Genomic DNA, 11,179 nt, shown 5'->3' on the forward strand with positions numbered 1-11,179 from the left:
TAATACTAGGTTATTTAGTAATAGTATATTGCCTGTTCTTGGTGTGAATCTCTTCTGTTTTAACTTTTGCCAGCAAAAACGAATCACTCAAACTTCAACAGCCACGGAAGGCTGGTAAGCAGCAACATGCTCATTTCAGACTTCCATATACCAAGGAACTGAGTACTTGTTACCTGAGTGGCCCTTCACTAATAATTTGACTTCAAGTATGAAATATTCTAGAGGTGTCAGCTGGGCCCTCAAGCCTCTTCCGTGTGAAGGTGGAGACTTAAATTGATCTACTTTAAAGGCCTGATGAAACTAAATTCCAATTCATGGATACTGAATTACTCACACTGGGGTAGAAGTATTTAAATTATTGTAATGACGTTTAAAAAAAACTTTGCTCTTACAGCCCAACTCTTAACCCAGATACTTAGGTTTGGAAGAATTAGATTTTTTATCAGTAAAGGTCAAGTTCACAGCACACCCACAAACCAACAAAAATATTTCCATGGATAACTGACACACACATTAGACAAGAAAGAAAAAATGCTGTTTGAGAAATTTACAGTTTATATTAAGGATATTCACTTTGAAGATTTTGACATGTGATGCTGACAATTTTCTCTTTTAATGGTTATAAACATTTAACTTTCTGTATCTCAAGTCTACTGTCATTAAGTTATCTGCTCCCTGCCCATAATTTCCCACAACGGTGATAACTGAAATATATTAAAAGAAAAGCTAAACATAAACATGGACATTGACATTTATTTTTAAAAACTGAATTCTGTCATGCCTACTGATCTTACTAGGGTAGACTGAAGTTGAGACTTGCTGGCCTTTGGTTGTTCTGATGTTTTGTTTAGATTTTCTAACTCTTAGGGGATGCATTGCTCTAATCTACACGTAGCATCTTGTGGCCACCAACTTGCCTGTCACTCCCACAAGGGCCTAGAATTGTTGACCCTGAGCTTGGGGGGATGTAGAGATGACACGAGGGTACTGAGCACCCCAGAAGAAGCTGGGCAGTGCCAGCCAGCCACAGCAGGGGGAACACGTAGAATTGCTCCAGAATGCTTGTGCCACCTTAACAGCTCCTATCTGCTAGACACATTGGTTGTGCTTTGAAGGGTGGCACAGCCGCATAATTCCCCAATATTCTAGTGGTTAAATACAACCTGGGTGTTGAAATCTATGAGGAGGGCCCTCAGAGCTGCTGTTTCTGAAGGACGCCTCCTTGTCGAAGCAACTCCTCTATCGGCATCTATGTCAGCATCATCATAGGAAACTGCAAAGGAAGTGTAAATTCTAAAGGGAAGGGAAGAAATGGCTAGGCATGAACAAACTGAAGCTACTTCATAAACAAAAGGGAAGCCTTGTTGACAACACTGGTATGTAATTAAAAGTTAAAACTGTACTTTCCGAATCATGCTCCCCTCTTTTCTTGAGCCAATTGATTAACTATGGTAAGTCTGAACAAATCTTCCTGTAGCAATTCTGAGCTTCCTTCCCCTTGTTCTAGCATACAAAGCAGTGACATAATAAGCGTTCTTGTTCCATGCTTAAAACTTGTGTATGATCCCCTCCCTTCCCCCAACCAGGATCCACTGCCAGTGAAGAGCTTCGGCATCTCTAGAATTCTTTTTTTGTAACAGATGATGGCAGATTTCTACTTAATGGAAACATCCTGAAGGGGGTATTCCGGATATTTGTAAGTGTGTCATGGGATCAGGGGTACAGCTAGCTATGTGGCTGGTATTTATGTAAATTTCAATCTTCTCAGGTAGATGACATTACACCCCCTCAGAAATGCACCAGGTGCAATCTGATCAATCAAGGTTTTGCCTTTCTGTTTCTTCAGGGGACATACTAACCCAGAAAAGGCATGGCATAAGATCTAGTTCAGTGGACACTTGGGGATCCACTGTAATAAAAATATTGAGTAATAACAGTTTAATAAATCCTGAAAATATGAATTGGCATAACCTGTTTGGAATCTCAGCAGCTAGTTGTTTCTGGTACCCAGAAACAAGAGGTAATTCTCAAAACAAATCTCAGATCTGAGAATATTACATCTAAAACTGGAGTGATGCAAAGCATACTGTAGCAGCCATCTTTCTGATCTTCCTGACTAGCCCAGGAGGTCTCTAAAGCTTTTATTGATGCCAAATAACAGCACTAGATACATTGTCATCTTTTGGAGATAAACTTGAGCCTTGATCCAAAATCACTGGTGGATGAACAGAGTGGAGAGACTGGATAAAGTAAAAGGCAACATGAAACTTTTAGACCTTCCCAATGGATGGAAAGACTTTAAATTAACATTTCTAGATCAGAGCTCTAGAGACTGTGAATCATGGAATTAAAAACAAAAATAATCCATTCTACAGAAAGTGGAAATCTTCCTTAGTAAAAGTCTTAACTAGGCTAGTTTTAAATAGGCTACTCAGCACTCAGCCGCTTAGATGACGTATAGTGGATTGGGTAAAGGTCTATGATCCTCAATTGGGGGATTAATATGGAAGCTGTATTGCAGTCTTAAGTCCTTACAGATAGAGTGAATTACTAGCCTCTAAAATGGAAAACTGTTCGCTGTGGGATGGTAATTTCTGGGATGTATACAAAGAATGTGTGTGTGGGGTATGTTGGGGTCTCCTCATAGCGGGGAAAGGATAAAGCTTCATACCCTCTATTTACACAAACATAGGTGAGATGCTAGTGTATCTGGCTTAGGGAAACTGAAGGGTGATCACTGGATTTATGGTTTATTACAATCATCTGTAACCCACTAACCCCCTCTTTTTATTCTATGGCTGCAGAGTTGTTAACAGGCCACTCAAACTTGAATGGTTCCCTTACAGTGTGTGCTAACTACTAATGCTAAACAAATTGTTCCACCTGGCATTTTGCTGTGAGGCTCAGAGTACCTTTTCCAGACCTGAAGAAGAGCTCTGTGTAAACTCGAAAGCGTGTCTCTCACACCAGCAGAATTTGGTCCAATAAAAGATTTATTTAAGCCACATTTGTTTCTCATCCACCTTGTCTCTCTAATATCTTGGGGCTGACATATCTACACTGAACTAAGTAACAGAGGGTCCTGTGGCACCTTTAAGACTAACAGAAGTATTGGGAGCATAAGCTTTCGTGGGTAAGAACCTCACTTCTTCAGATGACTTGCATCTGTTACTTTTTACAGCTGCGGGAGCTCTGAGCCCTTTAAATCCTGGCCCCAGCCCGGCTGCCGGAGCTGCGGGCGGGATTTAAAGGGCTCTGGGCTGCCCGCTGCCCTTTAAATCCCCACCGCGGAATCCAGTGCGGTCCGACACGGTGTACTGGCTCTTGCCGGTATGCCGTACCGTACCGTGCCGGCTTACTTTCACCTCTGAGTAGATCTCACTGCAAAAGATTGGTAGGGGTGTGGCATCCAAGTTAACGTATATTGAATCTGCAAATACCGAAACTTTACCAAGGAAAGCTTTCTCCACCTGATCTAAAGCCTCCTGAAATCAATGGAAAGTCTCCCATCAAGCTTTTTATCAGGCCTTTATATAGAAGTTCCGAATACAGTACAGGTGTCTGCATTCATGTATAGTGAAGCTTCTAACTTCCACAGACCAGTGAACTGTCACTTACACTGGTGAAAAACAAATGTGACTTAAATTCAGGTGTGGTATAAATAGGGGCAAGTGGCTCAACTTCAGTGCCGGTGAGCCTGAATCCTATCTGAAGTTAAATCAGGGGTCTCAAACTCAAATGACCGCGAGGGCCACATGAGGACTAGTGCATTGGCCCGAGGGCCGCATCACTGACACCCCCACTCACTGCCCCTGGCCCTGCCCCCACTCCACCCCTTCATGAGGGGGAGGTGCGTGGGGGCAGCAGGTGGGGCCGGGGGAGAGACCTGGCCCCAAACATTGGGGAGCAGCGCGCGGGGAGCTTAGCTGTCACATAAAATAACTTGAGGGGGAGGGGGTGAGTGGAGTTTGGCGGCAACAGGAAGTAACTGGGGCGGGGGGCGCGGGGAGCTTGGCGGGCCGCAGGGAAGAGCTCTGCAGGCCGCATGCAGCCCGTGGGCCGCGTGTTTGAGACCCCTGAGTTAAATCATTGATTTCAATGAATTATCCAGATCATCTCCATTGTCAATGAGCAGAATTTCACCCTGTATTACCCTGAACCTTCCTGAGGTGCTTATTAGACTCTAAAAGGGTCACGGATGGATAATTGGAACCAAAATCAAATGCAGAGCAACAAACTCCATATTCTATTAAAGGCTAAGCTTGTATATCAAGTGTCGACATTGTCCTTACCATGCACTAGGTGTGGTGCACTTACATTAACAGCAAGTTGTAGACAGCCAGATCACGTCTGCTGAGACTTGTAGCAATTTTCACAGCAATGCATTCAATTCAAAGCTACTTTTCAGTGGTGGTAGTGGGGGGATACTGCCAGATGCACATTGCTGAAAGGGTTGGGAGGAAATGTTTCTCTGGAAACAGAATCTATTGATATTGTTCAAGGGTAAAGCAGAGCCAGTCTCACCCCAATTTACTTAAATTCAAAAAGGGTAGGAAACTGCAAATAGTGAGCTGATCAGCTGAGTGAAATGTATTCAGACATGGAATGTATTCAGACAGGCTGGATTGGCCAAGACCGCAACATTTCACTGACCTTCTAAGCTAGAGAAGTGAATAGACAAAACCAGTGCATTCAGTCTGTGAATATATTAAATATGCTGGGGGGTCGGGGGGTTTCAGACATGACTAAACCTTTCCATTCATCTGGATGGTACAGAGTCTGCAGACAACGAGGGAGGGGGAAATCCATGTTTTACTCAAACATTTCAGGGGGCATAGTGGAATCAAGGCTCAGCTCCCTGCCCCCTTGTTTCCTCAAGGTGGCAAATAATCCAATAGAAGGGGATGATTTTGCACCAGACCCAAAAGAGGGTAGTCCAAGCAAAGGGATAGGAAGGGGAAAGGTATTGGAAACTGTTACAATTTAAAGGGGTTATCCTGGTCCTGCTCTGAGGGAAGGCCTATGATCTAGGTCCTCTTTGGGCAGTCTGCAAAGAGCCAGCCTGGAAAAAGGAAGGTTGAGATGTGCCTCTCTGCTTTAAAAAGCAGCCTGCCTTGTGTCTGTATTTGGTTTGTGTGTTAGATTCTGGATTCCAAGAAATAAAGTGTTATGGTGGAACCTTCCAGATAGAGTATTTTTGTATTTCTCTGTCAATGCCGAAGTGAGAACATAACAGAGGGGAGCTTAATTCCCTGCTTGGCCAAGCGCAGTCTGGTTTATTAAACTATTTGAGGAGTAAGATAACAATCAGAGAAAAGAAGGCAGTATCTTCCCTTTACAAAGGCTTCAGCTAAGCATTTCCCACATTCCTAGGGTTCTTCAGGGACTGACGAACCTATAGCCTAGATCCCTCCACTACAGAGCCTCCCTCTCAGTACACAGTTAGGTGTGGTAATAAGTCACATTTCTCAGTGTGTCAGCAGAATCCATTTGATCCTTTCCAGTAGGATTGTTGACTTATAAGAGGATAGCAGCTGTCAGGTAAGCATTCAATAGCTTTTTGGAAACGGTTTTGCAGAGTGGAATCCCTAGAGATTGACATCAAGCATTGTAAATATAGCGGTTTCACTGGAGACACTAGGAGGTGTATGCCTGGAATGGGGTGAACATTGCAAAATTTTAGTGAAAGTTCACCAAAATTATTCACTAATATTTTGAGCAAGTTTGAGACTACTGATGAACTGTAAGTGAATACTGCAGAAGACTTGCAGATAGTGAATTTTGATCACATTATGACTAGGTGAATTATGTTCCATCAAAGACAGAAAAGTAGGCAACTACACTTCGTACTAGATGAACCTTATATGGGATCTTCCAGGGTAGACCCATATGAAATGAATAACAAATCAAATCAGTAGCTGATATATCTATTTGCATGGGCCTGTCATGATAGTGTCTTAACACAGTATGCAGACCAGAGTGAGCAACTAGATGGTGAATTTATTAGCAATACCTGTCTCTTCCAAAAAAGGCTTAGTTACAGGAAGGCTTCAAGATTGGAACTGCAGTAGGCCTCCTTTTACTAAGCGCTGTACAAGTGAAAACTGGTAACCAAAAGGAGGAATGAGGGGTACAGTCAAATAGGGTTACAGTTTAAAAAAAACCCAATCTTCTAGTAAGTCTGCCAGAAGTAGACAGGATGAGACATAATAAAACATGAAGGGAAAAGAAATGCTGAAAGATCTGGAGGAGAGGATAGTGTCACTATGCATCACTAAGATTGCTTTAATAGCATATTGCAGCCTTTGTTATATACGCAACATGAACATTTTATTCTAGGCCACTATGCTCTGTATCCAAAAGGATTAATAAGCTTCCTAGGCTAAAGCATAGCTCTTCATCGACAGGGCATATAAAATCTCCAGCATTGTCCAGTACTTAGTAGGTGCCAAGGTTCTCTGAAGTGGCTTCACTTGTACAGTCAAAAACTGATCTTAAGCAGTGTTTTCTGAAACGTGACTCCACCATCTTGCATGCTATCTAACACAAGCTGGCTGCTTTAATTAGTGAAGTCAGTGAATCAAAACAAGCTCAGAGGCTGCTAAGGGGTGTCAAAATAGTGGGAGGAAAAGCAACAGGGACCTTGGTGAGCGGAACTGATCTCAACGATAGAAATGACAGCTGTAAAACGGTAGAGTGACTGAGTATCCTTGGAGTATACAGGGGAATCGAGGAGTCTGCAAGACCTAGTTAGAATCTGAAACAGAAGAATGTAGTAGACCTCAGGAAAACAAGTTCAGTGTTAGGCTATTTGGGACTGTAAAAAGCCAACTGGACTGCAATAATCATTCCAAATGTATAGAGGGAAATGGCTGTATCCCCAAAATGATTTATTAGCTTAACTCCAGTCTCTGTGCCCAAGAACACACCATGTATGCTGCCTAGCTAATCTGTGGGTCAAATGTGTCAACTATTTGTCAGCAAGGCAGCTGGATGTGAATGAGAAGGATCATTGGGTGGTGTTAGTCTAAAAATCAGCCCCCACTGACCAATGTTCCTACCAATGTTACCCTCTGCCTACAGTGGATTATCTTGAGAGGCAGTGTGGTTTTCATGTCTAAAGCACTGAACTCAGCTGTGGGTTCAGTTTTCAGTTCTGTCATAGGCTACCTATATGATCCTGTGCAGATTACTTAATCTCTATGCCTCGGTTCCCAATTTGTAAAATGGGAATTATCTTATTTCTCCTACTCTTGGTCTGGCCTACAAAGCCTAAAGCTTTCTGGGTTAGGGGCTGCTTTGCACCGGCTTTATGAAGCAGCACACCAAGGTCCAAAACCCTGATCGGTCCCTCAAAGTACTTTCAGATACAGATTAGTAACAGAGGGCATCCCCTTGCCCTCTCCAAACAGAGGTTCTTGTCCCTGCTCCCTTATGAGCTCTTCAGGATGCCCTTTCAGGAAGCAGCCAGTTACTCCAGAACCCAGGATTCTGCCCTAGTTTCCAGACAACAGATGGTGCCTCTTACAGTGTATGTAGCATTGGGAGCCTAGGTAAAGCTGTAAACTAGTTTATTAACCTCCAAACTCAGCTTTCAAATTACAAGTGGGATTCCAAAGCAGACACGAAGTTAGTAGATGACTAGTCTCCACGCTTCTCTCTCTCAAACACCTAACCAGGCATTCAGCATGATTGTAGCAACTTTCATTGCTAGTGTAGCTGGTGGGGTAGCCATAATGGCTAAGCCTTATTGCAGAGCTGTGTGCGGGAGGTTGTAGTGGGCCTGCTTGCACTATTTCTAATTTTAATAGGACCTGATTAAGGCTGGGCAAAATGTCTTTGGATGAATAGTTTAATCACCAAAAAAACCAAAGTTTTGTGTTGACTGAATCTATTTGTGAAGTCAGGTCAAATTCAGCAAATAGTTTCAGCCAGAAAATGAACTTTTAAAAAAGGCAACATTTTAACGTTTCAAACAAAACATTGACTTTTTGTGTCATCTGTAAGGCACTGAGCCTCAACTTCTACATCGAAAGCTGCTGATAGCTTAACTCAGGGGTAGGCAACCTATGGCACGCGTGCCGAAGGCGGCACGCGAGCTCATTTTCACTGGCATTCACACTGCCTGGGTCCTGGCCACTGGTCCGGGGGGCTCTGCATTTTAATTTAATTTTAAATGAAGCTTCTTAAACATTTTAAAAACCTTTACTTTATATACAACAATAGTTTAGATATATCTTATAGAAAGAGACCTTCTAAAAAATGTTAAAATGTATGATTGGCACCCGAAATCTTAAATTAGAGTGAATAAATGAAGACTCAGCACACTACTTCTAAAAGGTTGCTGGCCCCTGGCTTAACTGAAACACAGAGGTGCAATTGGTAGACATTTGACATGCTTAGTATTCAGCGAGATTTCAGATGTCTTGTCAGACCCAAATCCTGACTGTTAGAGGCAATTTGTGCCCTGTTAATGGGAGTCATTGGAAGACTTAGCAGTATGAAGGATGAGTGTGGCATTAACACGGCAAGTGGCTATGCAGTTAATGTGCAGTGACTATACTCACAACATCAGGGATATGTCTACATAGCAATCAAACACCTGCTACTGGCCTGGGTCAGCTGGCTTAGGTTTGGGCTGTGGAGCTGTAACGTTGCTGTGCAGGTGTTTGGGTGCAGGCTGGAACCTGGGCTAATCTTGCAAGCCTGAGTCAGCTGACCCAAGCCTGCTGTGGGTCTTTAATGCCAATATAGACGTACCCTAAGTGCCCTGTGGGTAACCTGCTTGCCTGTGATTTGTATTGAATGTTAAGATTTGGGCCAAAAAGGGTCTCTCTGTGGTATGTACAGCGCCTAGCACAGTGAGGCCCTGGTTGGAGACGTAGACTATTATTGGTTCAGAATGTGGGCTTTGGTAGGGCACGTTGCAGGGGTTGGTACAATGGTGTGTGGTTCTGGGTGCAGGAGACTAGGTGTAAAATATTTGTGCCTTAGAAAGCAAACTTTCAGTGTTGGTTTCTTATGACTGCTGCTGAATTCATGGGGGAATTCTTAGAGTAAGTTGAAGTGGAGAAAGGCTCTTACCCCTCAGTCCCATTCTCCTGAGCCCTATTAAAGCCGTTCTGCTCCCAGACACCACATAAGGAGGTGCTAGGGCAGGGATTCCTGCCCGAGTGGCCTGTAAATGTACTGCTTCCTGCAGAAGCACCAGCTGTTAGTCTGGGAAGGTGCAGCTTGCCTATGGCAGGCGCCCTGACTGCCATTAAACATCAGGCTGGGGGGGCAGATTCCTGTGGGAAAAGGGGAATCAGACCATAGTGTGCGACGGAGACTGTACCTGTATGTTGTTGAAGGGTGGGCCACTGGAGAATGTGGGTTGAACAGGGTGTGGGAGGGGGGAATGGGACCACAGGTACTGAACTGTTATGGAGCATTACTGGCCATGACCTACACATCCTGTTTCCCTCCGGTTACACTCATCTCTAAAATATACTGTAAACTCTTCAGGCCCGGGGCTGCATGTTCTGAAGCACATAACCCACTCTTGGCGCTCTCCGGTCCTGTTTCTGTTCCACTCTTCTGCACCTGACAGACTGAAACTGTGCAAGACACACCTGTGTTGCCCAAGGCATAAACTTCTGTTATGACCCAGCACACATGAAGGACACCCTGGGTTAAGTTAGAGGAGTTGTAGAAATTTCCAAAAAGGGGGCTGGATGCTTGAAATAATGTCTGACAATGTTATGGAGAGAAGGCAAATAATTCTTTTGCTCACCTTGAGCCAAAAAGGCTCCTAGTGTAGTTCCTTACTGAATAATGGATTCTTTGCAAATAAATACAATCCATCTGCTTACTCTGTGATCTCCCTACACTGGTCAGAAATGCACTTATACAGGAGCTGCTGTTACGTTGTAACTTACTCCAATCTTCACAAACTAGGGGCCAAAGGGAGCTTTTAGTCCTTGTTACGAAGGGGTAGTGCATTCCCATGCTGTGTCAGAAGCTGCCCTGGGAAAGAATTGTGCCTGTCACGTTCTCCCTTGCTTTGGGGTGGGATGGAGGAAGGAATTCAGCCAGCCCTTGACTGAGTGCAGGCTATTTTCTGTCCTTGCACTAGTTCAGTGGTTGGTTGGTTGGTGCAGAGCTATGACTCTATTCCCTCCCCACTTTCTCCCTGATCAGGTGCTTGGGGTTCTCCTCCAGCTGAAGTGCAGGGAGTGTTAATGCAGCTGTACAAGTGGCTAATGAATTAATGCTTTTGTCACTTCGTTCCTCAATAACAGAAGATAGGCACATGATTGAACCAACAAGCCTTCTCAATAGATCTATTGGCTTCAGTTCAGATTGTGTGCATCAGTAAGTACTCCACATGTAAAGGTTTGCCACTTCAGGCCCATAAAGTAGTAACCATCATTGCAGCAAAATAGGTCTGAAGTAGTGGTACACATGTCATGTGATGTCTTCCTCATCCATTACTAAAGTGGGAAGTTCTCTGTAGATTTTATCCAGCCACCAGGTGGAATGTACTGGAGAACTAAGGAATCTCAAGGATGACTTTAAAAACTCAGATTCTCTAGTGTCTTACACAAAAGCCATTGGTTTAATTGCTAATAAATACTACAGGACTTCCTCAAGGGAAACACCCACAGAGCTGCATTAAATCATATTGGAACTGTAGGCTCTCTGTTATTAGTTAATCACAGTTAACTAGTTAACTTCCATCTCCCTTTTAAGAGGTGCAGCACTGGATGTGGCTTACTACAGAGCATTCTATGCAAATTTCTGCAAGTGCTTTTTGAACAATTTTTTACAGCATCCTAAATGTTACTTTGATTGTTGGAGTAAAATACACTAACTGTCCTTGTAAAGTAAGCACCATTAATATACCACAGCAGAAACTACCCATAAGCACAGAGTACAATTTTAACTTATGGTTTCAGACTTTATCTGCAGCACAATATTTTGCCACTTTTTTTGTGGCATAGTTTCTAGTTCACACTAATAGAACCCAGAGATGGAAAAGACATGTCTAATTCATCTTCCTTCAATGCAGTGTTTATCCAAATATTAATCTTTGTAGTGCATTGTCCAGGGTAGTTCTGAATGTCTCTGCCAAAGGTGTTTTCTACCATTTTCCTCATGTGAAGAGTCTGGAGTTGGAACAGCTGCCAGTTTTGGC

This window comes from Trachemys scripta, chromosome 11 (assembly GCF_013100865.1).
Source record: "Trachemys scripta elegans isolate TJP31775 chromosome 11, CAS_Tse_1.0, whole genome shotgun sequence".
Lineage (NCBI taxonomy): Eukaryota > Metazoa > Chordata > Testudines > Emydidae > Trachemys > Trachemys scripta.